Source organism: Callorhinus ursinus, unplaced genomic scaffold (assembly GCF_003265705.2).
Source record: "Callorhinus ursinus isolate GAN/ISIS: 27379988/994484 unplaced genomic scaffold, GSC_fseal_2.0 scaffold5, whole genome shotgun sequence".
NCBI classification, from domain to species: Eukaryota; Metazoa; Chordata; class Mammalia; order Carnivora; family Otariidae; genus Callorhinus; species Callorhinus ursinus.
Window position 1 is genome coordinate 63,212,055 of NW_027397067.1, and position 16,864 is coordinate 63,228,918.

General features: G+C 40.1%; 1 protein-coding gene across 2 annotated transcripts in view; it reads left to right on the top strand.

The window, feature by feature from the left end:
• DEPTOR (DEP domain containing MTOR interacting protein) overlaps positions 1-16,864 on the top strand; it is a 130,405-nt gene that overhangs the window by 41,996 nt on the left and 71,545 nt on the right. The window lies entirely within an intron of this gene.

Here is a 16,864-nt window from a genome sequence, read left to right on the forward strand (position 1 = left end):
AGAGCTACAGAGAACTTGCTTTTAATGGCAAACAACAGTAGCCAGAGATTTACCTTGTCTCGCCTCCTTAGAGTTTACAAAGCATCTTATGCATTAACATGTTTGATCCCCTGTACAACTCTGGGAGTTAAACCCTGGAGACACAGTTAATCCCACTGTAGAGATGGGGAACAGGAGCTAGAGAGAGGTTTAATGACTGAAGTAACTCTAAAGCATGGACCTGGAGCAAAAAAAAAAAAAAAAAAAGTCTTTAAGCTTTTGACTCCGTCTTGTTCCATTTCTGGGATAGAAGGGTTTTTCAAGTGAGATACTGAGTTCTATGAATGGATTCACATTTTGTGTTCAAAATGTGTTTTAATTATTCTGCAAACTTTAATAAAAATACTGTCTAATGGGCTATGTACAGCACTGCCGCAGTTTCCTTGTGCTGCCCAGTTTAACAGTGATTCATAGAATCTTGGAAGAAACGTTTCCTGTCTTCTTGGTTTATTTGAAGAGTGTCCTGGGATTGCATTATAAGTGGGTTCAAAGTTGTTCCCTTGTGCAATGGCTTGTCTGAGTGACAAGGGATGATTTCAGTACTGCATAACTGATGTCAAGAACTGTTAAGAATCTTGAGATTTTACCCTACTTGCAAGCTAACTAGTTTGCCTGCTGCCATTTCTTGGGTACAGGCAGAAGACAAGAGACCCCTGGGTCAGAGACAAAGGACAGTTTGTTACTCTCAGCAATAGTAATAACCAGAGTATCATCATTTTCTGGAGCCAGTTCCCCAAGCCTTAGTTCCCATAAAATAGCACAATGGGGGCCAGATGACACCTGCCAGGGTTGGGTTACAGAAGAGGATCCCAAGCTTGAGGAACCTGAGTTTTTTGTAGTAGTCTTTAAGCAAACTGCTCTTTAGCAGAGTGAGACGTTATCTTTCTCATACAGGACAGTAAGCCAATCTGCCCTTTTGCTTCAGAGACAGACACTATCTACTTTCCAAGTCTGTTTACTATGCAAGCATTCTTGAAAAGATAGTTTAGAACATAAGCTGTCAATACTTCTACTTGTAAGGTATAAAGAGATGTGTGAGATCCATGGAGAATTATCTCCCGGCAACTAAAACAAAATGCACAAATTAATTGGATTTTGTAGCTGATTATTGAGGGAGCAATAAATAGCCTCACCAGTCCTTACTTCTGTATTTTGTGTGTTAACCAAAACCACCTTACAGGTTTCACTGTTTAACTTTGATAAGTAAATGTGTTATAAGCATGAAATTTAAGAACATGGGATTTTCTGTAAAATTTTATTTGAGAAAAGAGATTCATTGTTTAAAAAGTTTTAAAGTGGTGCTTTTTTAAAGGGCCATCATCTCTTCTCACAGGGTGTTTAACAACCATTTTAGAACAAAAATGTAAGTGGTCTCATTATGTGTGCAGCTCTATGCAGAGTCATAGGAAACTTTTGACCTAGAACCACATCCTTGTTGGATGCTCCTAACCATCTCTTCTTTCTTTTCTTTTTTAAAAAAAAGTTTCTTTATAGCGGGTCATGCAAAATTGTGTGTTCACCTGATGGGTTATTAAAATGTTTAATAATTTGCCTGTCAGGGAGAGACCAGATAGAGCAAACTCACTGTTTTATCATTTTCAGTATCAACAAAAATTTTATACTGCAGTTATTTTCAAATAATTTCTCTATCTAAACACTGCCTTGTACATTCTAAGTGGAGTTTAAAGTATGGAAGAGAATGTGTATGCATGTTGAAATCAACCAGCCCTGGTTCACCTAATTTTGTTGGTTTTCTTATTTTTAACAGCTACAGCTTCAGCCTGCCAAGGAAGGGCCACCTAGGAGCCGACCTCATGGCTAGTTTGGTTCACGTAGCTGAGCCCAGGCCCGTTCTCTGGGAATATAACTAGCCAGTGTCTGCACATTTGGTGATGCCCAGAGACTGGGAGGTAGGGGTGGTGAAATGCATCTGGAAACACAGAGCCATTAGAAACACAAAAAGTGGTGATGCAACCACTTCACACTCATCACGGTGGTCATCACCAAAACAAACAAATAATAAATCACAGTGTTCATGAGGATGTGGAGAAACTGGAACCCTTGTGCCTTGCTGGTGGGAATGGTGTAGCTACTGTGAAAAATGGTATGGGGAGATGGGTCCTCAAAAAATTAAACATATAATTACCAGATGATCCAGCAATTCCACTTCTGGGTATGTACCCAAAGGATTTGAAATCAGGGACTTGAACGGATATTTGTACACCCATACTCATAGCATTATTTACAATAAACAAAAGGTCAAAGTAGCCAATGACCATTGATGGATGAATGGATAAACAAAATGTGGTGTTTACATGCAGTGGAATATTATTTAGCTTTAAAAAGGAAGAAAATTCTGACACATGCTATGACACGGATGACAACATTATGCTAGTTAAGTAGCATCAGTCATGAATGGACAAATGTCATATGATTCCACATATGCGAGGTCCCTACAGGACTCAACTTCATAAAGACAAAGAGTAGGTTGCCAGAGACTAGGGGAAGGAGGAACAGGGAGTTATTATTTAGTGGGTATAGAGTTTCAGTTGGGAAGATGAACAAGTTCTCGAGATGGATGGTGGTGATTATTGCATAATCATGTGACTGTACTTAATGCTACTGAACTATACCCTAAAAATAGCTAAAATGGTAAAAATGTATGTTTATTAACCACAATTAAAAATAGATAAAAAAATTAAAAATTTAAAAATCACTAGAAAAGGGACACCTGGGTGGCTCAGTTGGTTAAGCGGCTGCCTTCGGCCCGGGTCATGATCCCAGGGTCCTGGGATCGAGTCCCACATCGGGTTCCTGGCTCAGCAGGGAGCTTGCTTCTCCCTCTCCCTCTGCTTGTGCTCTCTCTGTCAAATAAATAAAATCTTAAAAAAAAAAAATCACTAAAAAAAAGGGCTGGCCAGAGATGGGTAGGAAGCAGTCAGGCTTATCTTACAGTACCAACAAGCAGGAGAAAGACAAAGCAAGGTGCTATCCATACTGTTAGAGCCAGGTGTTGATCAGAGGAATTGAAGAGACAGTGAAGTAAGTCTGCAGATGCTGATGAGAATGATGAAAGCAGCAAACATAGGGCATGATTGATGCCTATTGTATACTAAGCTCTTCACATGTGTTGTCTCATTAAAGCCTCATTCTAAACTAATGAGATAAATACTGTTGTTCTCCCTTTGGCAGATAAGGAGATCCAGGCTAGAGAGGTGAACTAAGTTGCTTACCTTCACAGCCAGAAAGTATGAAGACCATTTCCAACCCTGGTTTCCAGCTCCAGAGCCTATGATCTTAACTGTTTTTCAGTCTGCATGTTCTACTTCGCAGTTTCTGTTGCTTTGAGCCAGGGTGGTAGCAGAAATGAAGACCACTAAATGATAGTAAACCATACACAGCTTAACAGACTTTTAAATGGATGTGAAGAAAGTCTTTGGGTCTGGTTTGGGAAATCGTATTCTCCTTACTCTTCCTTGGCAATGCCATCCCCCTATAATTTATGGCAGTAATAGTCAAGCTTTGTTAACATGCAGAATAGGCAGAATAGGCAACAGGCCAGCTATGCTTGTGAGAAGCCATCAGCCCTAGCTTGTTGTCTACAGATTTCTAGCTCTAGGTGTTACTTAGAAATGATTTTAAGGTAAACGCATTGCTGCTTCAACAGTAGACTGGATTCACGGATGCTGGAGGTTGACAGTGCTGGTTATTTCTGCCATGTTTCCCTGATCCCGTGTAATTGCAGGGCTGTGGACCAAGTCTCTGTAACATTCACTTTGCCAGTCAATCTCTGTTGCTCCTTTTCAACTTGGTAAAATGAAAAAGCAATTTAAAATTTCTGGAGTTGGGGAAGCATGGGTTAGAGTTCTTGGCCTGCCTCTTACTGAAACATTCAACCTTTCTGACCCTGTTTTTTCCATCTATAAAATTGGAAGAAAATGTATAATTCACAGATTTGTTGTGAGGACTGAGGTAAAGCTCAGCAGAGCCTCATCTAAGGCAGGATGTGTTGTATTTCTAATTGTAAGGAAAAATCCATATAGTCAAAAGTATCCTTGCATTACCCAGATTGCATAAAAAAACACCTGCCTTTCTACACCAAAGTTATATTCAGCATGGTGAGACTCCCAGCCTGGACACGGGACATTTCTGTTCTCCAGATCCATCCTCTCTGGTTCCCGGCCCTCTGTGTGCCCCAGGAGGCTAACCTACATGGACTGAGGTCATCACCAGGCTCCATGGCCATTGCCTCAGTCCGTAAGAGGCATGAGCAGGAAGTAGGTGGGAGCGAGGACGGTGAGGTCAGGGTAATATTTCTCTGTTCCCTCCCCAGTATTGAAGGTCTCAGGTCCTGTCAGGCAGCCCTCTCCTTCCCCACATCTCTTTTAGGCTCTGGAAACTTCACTCCCTCCAGAATCCTCAGGCATAGAGTTGTTAATGATCACTGCAGTCTGCTAGTCTGGGAGCTTTACTTGGTCATTGCCTTTAACCCTGCCCATAGCATCAGTAGCTCTTTTATTATGAACTACCTTTTAGCAGTTCATTTGCACATCCATGTTGTTTCCTGCTGGGACCCTGATTGATAAAGCCCATGAGACCCACCTGGGCACTGAACTGTGTTATCATGTAGCTCCTTGAGTGGGCAGGCAGGCAGAATTGCCCACTCTCACTCTGTAGAAAATTCACTTGCTCTTTCCGTTTTTTCTGAGCATGTGCCGTGCATGATGTGATGGTTGGAATCGGCACAGGGTTCTCTCAGTCACCACTGTTGCACAAGTATGGAGTGTGGTTGGATTAGAGTGGATTATTTTGGCTCCCTTTCTGCCCCTCTTTCACCCTGGGTTCTAGCCCAGCAACTACAGCAGCCGTCTCTCCAAGTGGCTGGGTCTCATTCTCTCCTGCTGGACCAGAAGCTCGTTGATGTCATGGACCTTGGTCATTCTTATTTAGGGAAGAAGTCAATGGTTAGCCCCTTTCTCTTTTTCCTAACCTGTGGCATGTTCCAATTTGAGTAAAACCAGGAGTAGATATTTGATCATTTAAGATCACTCTATTTGTATTTGCTCATTCTAGGGTCTTAGTGTAGACATTCAAAGAATAAGAATAGTAAACATAGCCATCATTTACTGAACACTTTCTGCTCTAGGCACCATCCTAAGTATTTTTCACACATTATTTCACTTAATTCTTCCTACACCTCTTAAGAGGGAGAGAGTTTCACCGTGAATTTCCAGGTAAGGCAAGTGACTTTGAGATGGGCCAAGGAACATACTTTAACCTTCAGTTGCTAAAGAGTGATCCTGCAGAAATTGTTCATAGTGCACGCTCTTCACTTTCCCACAATTGGCATTAAAAATTAAAAATTTAAATCTGAGTGAACCTGTAGAAATTAAATATCGTCTCTAATATGCTTTGAATACAATGACCCTCGCTTACATCTGCAATTTTTTTTAAAGATTTTATTTATTTAATTGACAGAGAGAGAGAGACACACACACAGAGAGAGAGGGAACACAAGCAGGGGGAGTGGGAGAGGGAGAAGCAGGCTTCCCGCTGAGCAGGGAGCCCGATGCGGGGCTCCATCCCAGGACCCTGGGATCATGACCTGAGCCAAAGGCAGTTGCTTAACCAACTGAGCCACCCAGGCGCCCCAACCCTTGCTTACATCTGGAAGAGATCAAGAACTCAGAGTCCTTTCTAGAGGGAATAGCTTATTTGTTTTTAAATGTTGAAGTTCTAGAGTGAATGGATCAAGGGCGTGAGGAGGCTATGCCAGACATTCTGCCGCAAAGGGGAAAAAGAACACACACAGAGTAGAAGAGGGGACAGGACCTTCTGAGAGAAGAGGCACATTTTGGAGCAAAGTAGAAGTAGATGTTTTAGGAGTGATACCAGAGGAAGGCGTGGCTGGGCTTTTTTAAGGAAGGAGAGTATTCTTACATTGGAGGCTTTGTATGGGAGCTCCCCTGGGTAGGTGGCTTTGTCTTTAAATGTCAGGATGAATCCAGGAGGTGTAGTTGCTATATTGTTTATCTTGCTTTATGTGCTAAATGAAAACATCCCTACTTAATAACCATCTCTTCACACAGAGCTGGGGAGTGTAAGCAAAGACATTGTTCCACCAAATGAAAAGAGCACCAAATTGACAGAAAGCATTTATTAATTTCAGAGCTTCTAACAAAAGAATCTTTCAGACCAGAATGAAAGGCAACCCAGATTTTTAACTTTATTAAATTTAAATTTGTAGTTAAACTTTAAACTTTGACTACAAATTTAAATTTATTGAACTATAATATTCATAAAGTACACATTATCCTAAGTGTGCAGCTCTGTAAATTTTCACAAATTTAACACACTTATGGACCCACCATCACCCAAATAGTATTTTTTTAAATTGTCCTCTGTAGGCTACCATAATTTAATATTCTAAACAAAATTGACATTAGCATCAGTGTTAGCATTCATTAGAATATAAAATATCTTTTTAAGTGATTAAACTTCTTTGGCTTTTATGTGTTTCATGTGTCACCTGAATGCCACTTCCTCTCCCCAGATGCCTGGAATTGGTTCTTCTGGTTAGTTTGAACTGTTGTACAACCTGATGAGGATTGACAAGAGTTGACAAGGGTCTATTCCCCGGGGTGTGCGTATGTACCTCTGTGTATCATTTGTTCACTGCTACTTTGTGACAGGTGATATTCTAGACACTTTTATAGATTAGCTATAGTTTTTACAACCCCATTGAGGTAAGCATTATTATCTTTATTACATACAATAAGAGATCCAGGATCATAGAGCCCAACAACAGCTTGGAAATCATAGTACAGAGATTCAAACCCAGGACTGCTTCTCATTGCCCCCCTCTCTCGAACCGTTTGTGCTAATAGGCAAGAGCAGAGGAGAAGGTAATCAACCAGATCACTCCTAGATTCCTTGCTTCCCTTTCGTATCTGTAGACTTCTAACTCTATTGTGGCATTTATCTGTCTTGCCCATAGGTTTTTAATGTTTGCTTTTCCACTGGATTGTAAACAATTAAGCTCGAGGGCCATGTCTTTTCATTTCTGCATCTCTTGGGATATAGAAGATGCTCAATAAATATTTATTGAATTAATGAATGAATATGATTTTTAACAGCTTTATTGAGATGTAATTCATATACTATATAACTGACCCATTATATTATAGATGTTAATGGTTTTTAGTATATTCACAGATACGTGGAATCATTACCACAATTGTAGAACATTCTCATCACCTCAAAAAGAAGCTCCGTTAACTCTTATCTATCACTTCCCTATTCTTTCATCTATCCCTAAGCAACCACTAATTTCCTTTCTGTCCTTATGGCTTTTTCTGCTCTGAACATCTCATATGAATGGAATGATAAAATGCATGGTCTTTTGTGCCTGGCTTCTTTCATTTATTATGTTTTCAAGGTTCATCCATTTGTAGCTTGTATCAGTACTTCTTTCATTTTGTAGCCAAATACTATTCCATTGTATGGATAGTTAAGATTTTCAGTTTCATCAGCGGATGGGTATTTGGGTTGTTCTACTTTTTGACAATAATGAATAGTGTTGCTATGAACATTTGTGTACTAGTTTTTCTGTGCACATATGTTTTCATTTCTTTTGGACATATAGTGAGGAACAGAATGGCTGGATTGTGTAGTGGTTTGAGGAACTGAGAGACTGTTTTCTGAAGTGGCTGCACCGTTTTACATCCCCACCAATAGCGTATGAGGCATCCAATTTCCCCACATCCTTGCAAACAACTTGTTAATATCTGACTTTTTTATTCTAGCCAACTAGGGGGTGTGAAGTGATAGCTCATTGTGGTTGGTTTTGATTTGCAGTTCCTGATGACCAGTGATGCCTAGCATCTTTCTATGTGCTTATTGACCATTTGTGTATCTTCTCTGGCCTGTTTAGATCATTAGTCCACTTTGAAATTGGGTTATTTGTCTTTATTATTGAACTTTAAGTGTTCTTTATGTATTCTGGATGCAAATGCATTGTCAATTTGCAAATATTTTCTCCCATTCTGTGAGCTGTCTTTTCACATTCTTGCCGGTGCCTTTGAAGTATAGGAGTTATAAATGTTGATCTAGTCCAATTTGTTTATTCTTTTGTCACTGGTGCTTTTGGTGTCCTATCTAAGAATCCTTTGCCCAATCCGAAGTCTTGAAAATTTACCCTTATGTTTTCTTATAAAAATTTTATGGTTTTAGCTCTTACACTTAGGTCTTTAATATATTTTGAGTTATTTTTTTGTGTAGGGTGTGAGGTAAGGGTCCAACTTCATTTTTTTTTTGCATGTGGCTCTCTAATCATCTCAGCACAATTTGTTAAAAAAAAATTCTTCCCATTGGGTGGCCTTGGAACCCTTGTTAAAAATCAGTTGACCACAGATGCATCAATGATTTTAACAGTGATTTTAAATCTGTTTTAAGAGTGGAGTCTTATGATCGTACAACATAAAATCTTGGTTGGGAAGAGACCAGAGCCTGTTTCCCTTCCTCTTTCACACCACTTCCACAAAAGTACAGTACAAAGTGGTCCTCCTGTCACCTAGCCCATGAACATGCACAAAAGTAGCACCTACTTGTCATTGTGTTCAGTTTTTTAATCACTTTCTTACCTTTTAAAGTATATATATTTTCCCTAGTTGGTATTGTCCTCAGTTTGTCTTCCTGGCTTCCTCTTACGTCTCCTAAGGCTCTTTCTTTACCTCTTTTCTTTCTTTGTTTTTGGCCTCAAATGTTTCTGTTTTCTAATAATTATGGAAGCATTCAATACAAATAGTAACCATTCCCTTAAAAGGAGACTTATAATTTGTTTTAGAATCCAGCTTCCCTGGACAGTTGTTGGAAAAGGCTAACAGGTTGGAATTGTTTTGAAGACATTGTAAAAATGCTCGGCTTCTCATCTTCTTGTGTAATTTTCCAGTTATGAAACCATAGCTGAATGTGGCCCTTTTAGGGCAGCTGTGGCCTTGCAGTTGTACTCGGCTTCTGTCTAAAGCTGGTTCAAGTTCTGAAAATTTTTACTACAACAACACTAAAAGCCACGGGCAATGTGAAAATTACAACTTAGGTTCCAAAATATCAGTCTCTTCAAACATAAAACCAGTGGTAAAACTTCTAGTTTTTCTTCCAGCAGATTTAAAATAACAAGCAAAGAGGAATTTCACCTTTCAAAGACAAATCACCCTCTCTATTCCTGTTGCTTATGATATTCTTAGTTTTTCCTCAGTTGATTAACAAATATTTGTTGAGCACTTCATGTATACACCTTCCCTAGGCTCAGGATTGTTTTTTTTTTTTTTTTAAGAAATAAACACATTTAAGGCATGGTGTCTATATTTCAGAAGCTTCTAGCTTAGCTGGAGTGCATTAAAAATTGAATGGATATATAAACCATGCACTGATTTAAAGTTCAAAACAGAGAGAGAGCTGTCTAGACTGTACTTTAGTTGGGATAGTTTCAAAGAGGAGTTAGTACCTAATCCAGCCCTTTAAAACAGAGGCCCACTGCGTCATTTAGCCCCTACTGCAAATGAGAACCAGGTAACTTTTTGCCCTTTCCTTCTGGCTACTGCAGTCGTTTCCACACAGGACTGCTCATGAGGAATTAGGGCTGGACTTTAGCCCTCCTTTTACCTGAAGCCAGGTTTCCTTCTACAGTGAACAACCTATATCACTGCATGGTGAGCCCCCTCCCCTTCGGAAGAGTAGTTTGGATTTCTTCAAGAAAGAAAGGAGAGGAGATGTGAGGGAACAGCATGAGTAGGGAATGAAGATGAAAATGAGGATGTTCAATTCAGTGTATAATATGAAGACGAAAGCAGGAGTGAAAGCAGATAAAAGATATTTGTTGGCAAAGACTGTAAAATGCTGTTTTTTCTTTCTTCTCACCCTTTCCGGTATGTACTGTTTTTACTCACAAATATTAAATGAATAGTTTTCTGATTACTAGTTCCAAGTCTAATTATTATGAATATTATGTCAATTTATCTGTGTAACATCTGTTCTATAGATAATAGCATAGTACTTAAAAATACCAATGCTCATGTAAGCATTTCTACCTGATTAATACCTTCTTTCTAATCACAGAAGTCAATGTTATACATTCAAACGTATGTTGGGAGCATACATGTAAATATATAATTTATACATTGGGAGCTACTTTATTGTATTGGGTATTAATATAAGCATTTTGTCAGGAACAAGTCATCCAGTTAAATATAAACTTAACCTTGGGGCACCTAGGTGGCTCAGTCAGTTGAGCATCCAACTCTTGGTCTTGGCTCAGATCATAATCTCAGGGTCGTGAGATCAAGCCCCGCATGGGGCTCTGCACTGAGCTTGGAGCCTGCTTAATATTCTTTCTCTCCCTCTGTCCCTCCCCCTGCCACCCTTCTCCTGTGCATGTGTGTGTGCATGCTCTCTCTTTCTAAAAAAACAAACAAACAAACAAAAAAAAACAAAGCTTAACCTTTAATATAACTTCTTTATTGATTGATAGCATTTTCCCCAGTTACAAAAACAGTACTTTCTCTCTGGGGAATAATTTGAGTAATAGAGTATTCCATTAAAAAGAAAAGAAAAATCATTCACAAACTACCCCCAGGAGTAAGAAATTCTTTTAATATTTTAGTGAATGAATTTTTAATTTTTAATGGTTATCATGTATATAAAGTTACATATTTTGCCTTTCAAAATAATTTATCATTATGCTAACACAGGACTTTTTAAAAAGCTATCTTTCTAAATCCTAAAGCACCTTTTTGGCCACATAGCCCATGGGTCATTGTGACTCTCCCTAGCTTGTGCCCTTGAATATCATTTACCTATGTTCTCATGTTATATAGGGCCTTCTCAACTATTTTGAATTTTTTTTTTTCAATGCACAAGGAGATCGCTATCAGCTTACTTCTATTTCTGTTCTGGCCCCTAAATGTAGCAGTTCCTTCTATTGTAATGCTGCCTTCCCCTTGGATTAAAGTGAGTCTGGGAAATCCAATTCAGATATATATCCAGGAAAGGTTGAAATCGACTCACATGCACAATCAAAATCTGTTGCATTCATGCTTACAGGAGGCAAGGATTGTTAATGCCTAGCACCGTATTTGGCATGTGGCTTTATGTCATGATTATAGGCCAGAGCAGGACAATTTTGACTAAAACTGAATTTGTTCTATAAAATATAAGAATTTCTGAGCATCGTATACACTTCCGATTACTAATTAAAATAGAGTTGTTATTCTTGTCTGGAGAAACGGACACAGAATCTTAATTTGTCTTGCCACAGAGGGTTTTGATTTGATCAAATAATGGCTCCATCTAGAAAACTTTTATCATCTTCATAACCACCAACATGATCATCATCATCACCACCATTATCATCTTCATCATCATCATCACCACCATCATCATCATCACCACAACATTATCATCATCATCATCACCAACATCATCATCATCATCATCATCATCATCATCACCATCATCATCATCATAGCTAAAATGTATCCAGTGTTTCAGGGGAAGCTGGTACTGACTGAAGCATTTCATGCATTATCCCACTCCCGCTGCAGAGCTCCCCAAATAGTCACCCTTATAATCCCCAGTGTACACCTGGGGAAGCAGGGTCATGCAGTTAACACATATGCAGAGTTAGGATTTAAAGCTGGATTTGTCTTGAATCCCATGTTTTTAAAATTATCCTATAAGTAAAGTAAAAAATATTAAATGAGGAAGAGAAAACACACAACTGTAAATGAGCTATAACTATTGAAATTGGCCTTTCAGTTGGTTAATGAAAATAAATCAGTGTGGTACCTGCTCTCCCAGATGGTTCCAAATATTCCCACCTCTTCCTATGCACGCATGTTGCTCTTTCCATGAAGAGGTGGTGCATGTATCCCCTCCCGTTGAGTCTGGCCTGAGTTTGATGGCTTTAATAAATGCAATTCAGGGCAGTTGACACTCTGTGACTTCAGAGCCTAGCAGTTAAGAAGGCCTGGCTGGTTGATTGGTTTTTGATGAGTGCCAAGATAATTCAATGGAGAGTGAATAATATTTCAACAAATGGTGACAGAACAACGGGATAGCCATGTGCAAAAGAATGAAGGTGGGCCCCAACCCCATGCCTTACAGAAAAATTAGCTCAAAATGGATTATGGAACTAGATGTAAGGACTAAAACTGTAAAACTGTTAGAAAAAGACATAGGAGCAAATACATTTTCCTGGGCTTGGTCCAGGCAGTGGTTTCTTAGCTGTGACACCAAACACACAAAGAACAAAACGAGAAAAATGGAGAATTTGGACGACTTCAAAATTTAAAACTTTGGGGTTACAAGCAATATCGGGAAGAAAATGAAAAGACAACCCACAGAATGGGCGAAAATATTGGCAAATCATATGTCTGATAATGGACTTGCGTCCTACATGTAAAAAAGACATTTAAAATTCAAAAATAAAAAGACAAGTAACCTAGTTTTCAAAATGAACTAAGGTTCTGAATAGACATTTTCCCAAAGAATATGTACAAATAGACAATAAGCAATTGAAAATATGCTTAATATTATTAATCATCAGGGAAATGGAAATCAAAACCACAGTGAGATACCACTTTACCCCCACTAGGATGGCGCTAAGAAAAACAAGTGGATGGTAGCAACTGCTAGCGAGGATGTGGAGAAATTGGAACCCTCACACTTTACTGGTGGGAATGAAAACGTTTCAACCACTATGAAAACAGTCCGGCAGTTTCCCAGAAGGTTAAACAGAGTTACCACGTGATCCAGCAATTCTACTCTTAGGTGTATATGAAGACATATGTCTACACAAAAGTTGTATATGAATATTCATAGCAGCATTATTCATAAGAACCAAAAATGGAAACAACCCAAATGTCCATCAACTGATGAATGGATAAACAAAAATGTAGTATATCCATACAATGGAATATTATTTGGTCACACTAACTGTGGAAGGAATAGAAGACTAATACATGCTCCAGAATGGATGAACTTTGAAAACATTATGCTAAAGAAAGAAACCAGTCACAAAGGGCCACATGTTATATGATTCTATTTCTATGAACCGTCTAGAGCAGGCAAATTTGTAGGCACAGAACACAGATTAGTGTTTGCCTAGGGATGGGGCAGTGGGGAAGTGGGGAGTGATTGTAATGCGGTTTCCTTTTGGGGTGATGAAAATGTTCTAACATGGATTGGAGTGATGGTTGTGTACTCTGTGTATAAATGCTGTTGAATTGTACATTTTAAATGGGTTAATTGTATGGTAAGTAGATTAGGTTTCAATAAAAACCATAAACAAGTTCTGGTAGCATCTGCCTCCTCCCTCTTGAGCTCTGTATCTCAACATCCAGCCTGCCTCACTGGACAGAGAGGCTATGTTGACTCAGGAGCGTGGCAGCGCCAGACACCTAGCCCTAGCCACCATCTGCCTGTGAACGCATGATGGACCCCTAGCAAGAGTGATAGAGGAACTGCCCACTTGAGCCCCAGGCAACCCAAGAATACTTAGATATAATGAACTGGTGGTTGTTTAAAAGCCATCAACCTTGAGGATAGCTTGTTACATAGCAAAACATAATTGGAACAAGTAGTAAGTCTTGCCTTAACACTATGACCACATATTAGTACCAAAATCAAATCCCACGAAAGTCTTTATCTTAGAGAAGAACCTGTATAGGGACATTATTTGATTTTAAGAAGAAATGAAATAAGGAAGAACTAAGGCTGGCGGGGACAATGTTTTAAATGGCAAGCTGAATCAGTGCAGGCGGGCCTGCCAAGTGGTCTCTTTCCTAAAGCTCACATTGGCAATAGCAGCTAACCACCCACTTGTCCAGAGGCCACCAGAGACTTAGCAGGAGCTCTAGAGGTCTGGCAGGTCATGTTTCTGGTTACAAGAAGTGACACAAGTAAACCCTCTCCACTTGTCCTCCCCACACCCAAAAGGAAAATCGCTGAGCTAGAAGGGATGGACTGTAAAAAAGAGAGAGAAAAGCCTGCTGGGTCCGTCTGTGTCTTAAATGGAGACTCTCGACAGGGCAGGAATTCTAGATTCCCAATCCTGTGCCCAGCCATGACTTCTTTACGACAGGACTCTGAAGATTCTTCTGGGAAGACTGGAGAGAGTGCAAAGGAGTTTCCCTTGTCGTTTCATAGCTATTGGGCACAAATCCATCCTGCCCTGGGATAGACGCCATGATTTATTAAGTGGTGGAAACACTTTGTATATACCTCATCTTTTATACTGTAAAGCTGCTGTATTCACACTCACAGATGATTTTCACAATCATGGGTGAAAATAGGATTATACTCTGGAGAGAAAGGAGGCTGAAACAAAGAAAAGTGGCTTGTTTTATATCTTACAGCTAAGTGATCTATTCCGAATAAACTTAAGTCTTCAAATTACTAGCCCCGTGTCCTTTCCACAACAGAACTGGGCTCTGAGTCTGAAAGCACTGAAAATGCAAATCCTGTGAATGGACATTCAGGTATGGAGGTTCATTTACCCCAAATGAAATGATTTATGAATATGTATAACGTGCTTCTTTGCATGACCTTGAGCAAGTTTCCTACCCGCAACACTGAATGCTATCGTTCAATTTTTTCTCATATGGATGTGAATTACATTTTGGAAATTCAGATATAACTGACATATAATGTATTAGTGACATTTTTCTCACGTGGATGAAGAGGGGGTTGGATCACAGTGATCTCTAAGGGTTTTTCCTGTTCTAGAATGAAACGGTACATCTTGTGGTCCATATTATTGTTAGTTTGAAAAGAAATGATGGTTTTTAAAAGAAAGAAACTTTCACACAGAAGACAGGAACTTATCAGGAATCATTTTAAAAGAGGAAGATGACACAATGATTTTGGCATTTTATGGGGTTTCATTTTCCATTGAACCAAGTTGTGTGCAAACATGGGCCCTACCCTATTGGAGCTTATGATTGAGTAGAGGAGGTAGCCTTTAATCTGATAATCACACAGACTGTACAGGGAACAATGAGATGGCCTAATGGAGACCTGAGGATAGCTGAGATAACAAAGGATGAGGAGTCAAGTAGGTTTAAGGAATAGAATAGTGGAAAGGTGGGGGAGACCATTCCAGCTGCCGGAATGACATATTCAAAGGCCCTGTGGCAGATGAGGTATGCTATGTTTGAGGAGCTATAAGAAGACCATCTCTGAAGCACAATGAGGTCAGAGGTGAAAATGATCCTAAAGGGGTAAAGGGAAAGATAATGCATGCATTAGAGGCCATATAAAGGATGTCAGTCTGTAGCCTAAAAGCAATCAGAAACCACTGAAGTGTATCTTCAACAGGAGGAGGATATTATCAGGTTTGAGTTTGGAAAAGATAAATTTAATTGCTATGTCTGGACTTAGATGCTTGAGGTTGGGTTGAGAAAAAGAGTGGGTACGTAGTGAAGTCTAATGAAGAAACCAGTGTAATTGGGCTAAAGGTATTGGTATTATGGACTAAGGTAGTGGCAGCATTGGAGATGGGAAGGCCTGGACATATATGAGTATGATTTGGGACATAAAATTCACAATTCCTATGACTGCCTGGACGGGGGGATAAGGAAGATGGAGGCATAAAGGATGCTGTCTTGTTTTCTGGCGGGATGATGGAAGCACTCCTTGGCACAGGACTAGGTTTGGGGGACGAACCTGAGTTCAGGTTTGGGTTTATTGATTTTGAGGTGTCTTTGAGAAGTCCATATGGATACAAAGGCCCGGAGTTGGGAATATAGTCCTGATCCAGGGACATAAATTTGGGGATCTTTGGGGGCATGGATGGCAGTTGAAGCCAGGGGAATGAAAGAACTTCCCTGAGAGACTAAGCAATGAGAAAAGAGGTATCTGGGGAACCGAATGTCAAGAGATTCCAGCCTTTAAAGTCCAGGGAGACAAGGAGGAGCCAATACAAAGGTAACTGAGAAGGAGGTAGGAACAGAGGGGTAGGAGGGAAACCAGGACAGGGTAATGCCCCTCTGGGGGAGGGAAATGGTCAGTCGCATCTAATGCTGTTAACGTCAACCAAAATGCGGATCCACAAAATGCCCGTCATATATGGATGCAAGGGAGACTACTCCAGCCCCAGCAGGAGTTTTTTCGGAGGTGTGGTGAGGACAGAAGCGAGGGCAGTTGGAGAACGCTGGAGAAGGAGGCGTGAGAAACAAGCTCTGTGGGGACGGGGGTGTTGTGAAGGAGTGGCTTATGTCAGTTCTGGCTGCAAATGCCGCAGACTGGGTAGCTTAAACAACCAACTCTTATTTCTCAGAGCTGGGAGGCAGGGAAGTCCAAGATCTAGGCGCCACACAGGTCTGGTGTCTTGTGAGAGCCCTCTCCTTGGTTTGCAGATAGTCTTCTCCTTATATCCTCCTTAAGAAAGAAGGGGGAAGCAAGCCCTCTGTCTCTTCTTGCAAGGGCAGTAATCCCGTTGTGGGGGCCCCACCCTCATGAAATAACCACCTCCCAAAGGTCCCAGCTCCCAAGGTACCATCACACTGGGCGTTGACATTTCAATATATGAATTTTGAGGGGACACAAGCATTCAATCCGTAGCAGTCGTCTTGTTAGCCCAGTGGTTTGTGAAACTGAGTGACTCCTTTAGGAAAGAAATACTAACCTTTTTAGAAAGGTGGAGTGCGGCTGGGTCAATAAATTGTCTTTTTCAAGGTGGCGAAACTGAATGCAGTCTGCTAATGTGGGTTTTGGATTACATTTCCTGGTTGGTTGGTTTTTTCTTTCCTTTCCTTTCCTTTCCTTT